The following is a 1,942-nucleotide window of genomic DNA, read 5'->3' as shown; positions in this document are numbered from 1 at the left end:
GCGAGAAAAACAGGTTGCAGGGAACTCCTTGGTGCAATACCCTCCACCCCAGGTCCCCAATGTAGAGGGGGAGAATTCCTGCATAGAGGGACCCCCACCGGGGCCCCCCTTGGTAACCAGCTTTTTTTTTTTTTTTTTTTTTTTTTTAAATCAAAAATATTTATTCACATATTAAAATAGTATTGACAATACAATAAAACAAAACACCACCATAATACAAGACGAACTAAACAATTATATTGCAATCCTTGTCAAGGATACATTCAACCCCCCTCGGTGCCCAGCGGTCCCGGAACTCCCTCAGGGTGCCCGTAGACAGGGCGTATTCCCTTTCCATCCGCACCCGGGCACGGACGTATCCCCGGAAAAGGGGCAGGCAGCCGGCTCGGGTAGAGCCCTCCACCGTCTGGTGCCGTGACTCGCGGATGGCCAGCTTGGCCAGGCCCAGGAGCAACCCAACCAGCACATCTTCAGCCCTACCCTCTCCCCTACGCACAGGGTGTCCAAAGATGAGGATGGTGGGTGAAAAATGCAGCCAGAAGGCAAGGAGCAGCCCCTTTAGGTATTGAAACAGTGGCTGCAGCCTCACGCACTCCATGTACACGTGGTACACAGACTCTTCCAGCCCGCAAAAGTGGCAGGCGGCTGGCGAGTCTGTGAACCGCGAGAGAAACAGGTTGCAGGGAACTCCTTGGTGCAATACCCTCCACCCCAGGTCCCCAATGTAGAGGGGGAGAATTCCTGCATAGAGGGACCCCCACCGGGGCCCCCCTTGGTAACCAGCTTGGAAGGGATGATGGTATTAAACGCCGAGCTGTAGTCTATAAACAGCCGCCTGACGTAGGTGATTTTATTGTCCAAATGGTCCAGTGCAGCGTGGAGAGCCAGTGAAATTGCATCTACCATTGACCTGTTGTGGTGGTATGCGAACTGTAGTTGGTCAAGGTTCTTGTCGAGGTAGGAGTTGATGTGCACCATAAACAACCTCTCAAAGCACTTCATCATCACAGTCGTTAGTGCCACTGGTCGATAGTCATTGAGGCATGTCACCTTACTCTTTTTGGGCACCGGTATTATTGATGCCCTCTTAAAGCAGGTGGGAACCTCAGACCTCAGAAGTGAGAGGTTGAAAATGTATATAAAAACTCCAGCCAGTTGGTCCGCACGGGTTATTAGAACACGGCCAGGTACACCATCAGGTCCAGGCGCTTTCCGAGGGTTCACCGCCCTGAAGGATTTTTTGACGTTGGCCTCTGTGACTATGACTGTAACACCGACAGGGTGAATAGGGGCCCAGGAAGGCACATCAATGTTCTCCCTATCGAACCATGCGTAGTACGCATTGAGCTCATCAGGGAGTGATGTTTCGCTGTCGTTTGAGCTGCCTCCTGATTTCGCCTTGTAAGAGGTGATGGCATTCAAGCCCTGCCACAGTTGCCGAACATCCGTCTCATCCTCCAGCTGAGAGCAGGTCTCTTTTGGCCTTTTTGATGGCCTTACCAAGGTCATATCTGGACTTCTTATAGATCTCTGCATCGCCAGACCTGAATGCCCGGGATCTTGCCTTCAGAAGAATGCGGATCTCATGGTTCATCCAAGGCTTCTGGAAACACTCAGAAGGTTTTTGGTGGAACGCAGTCCTCCACACATTTCCTTATGAAGTCTGTAATGACTGTGTTGTATTCATTCAGGTCTGTTGCGGAGTCCTTGAACATTGCCCAGTATACAGACTCCAAAGCAGTCCTGGAATTGTTTCTCTGCCCCCCCCCCCCCCCTCTCCTCCCCCGACCAGCTCTGGACAGTCCTCACCTCTGGGGGTGCGCTCTGTAATTGCTGCCTATATGCAGGAAGAAGCAGCACCACTGAATGGTCGGATTTTCCGAAGTGAGGGCAAGGGATAGAGTGATAGGCGTCTTTGATGGCTGTGTAGCAGTGGTCAAGG

Source organism: Amblyraja radiata, chromosome 5 (genome assembly GCF_010909765.2).
Source record: "Amblyraja radiata isolate CabotCenter1 chromosome 5, sAmbRad1.1.pri, whole genome shotgun sequence".
NCBI classification, from domain to species: Eukaryota; Metazoa; Chordata; class Chondrichthyes; order Rajiformes; family Rajidae; genus Amblyraja; species Amblyraja radiata.
The sequence above is the reverse complement of the archived record's forward strand: the minus strand, read 5'-3'. Positions refer to the sequence as shown.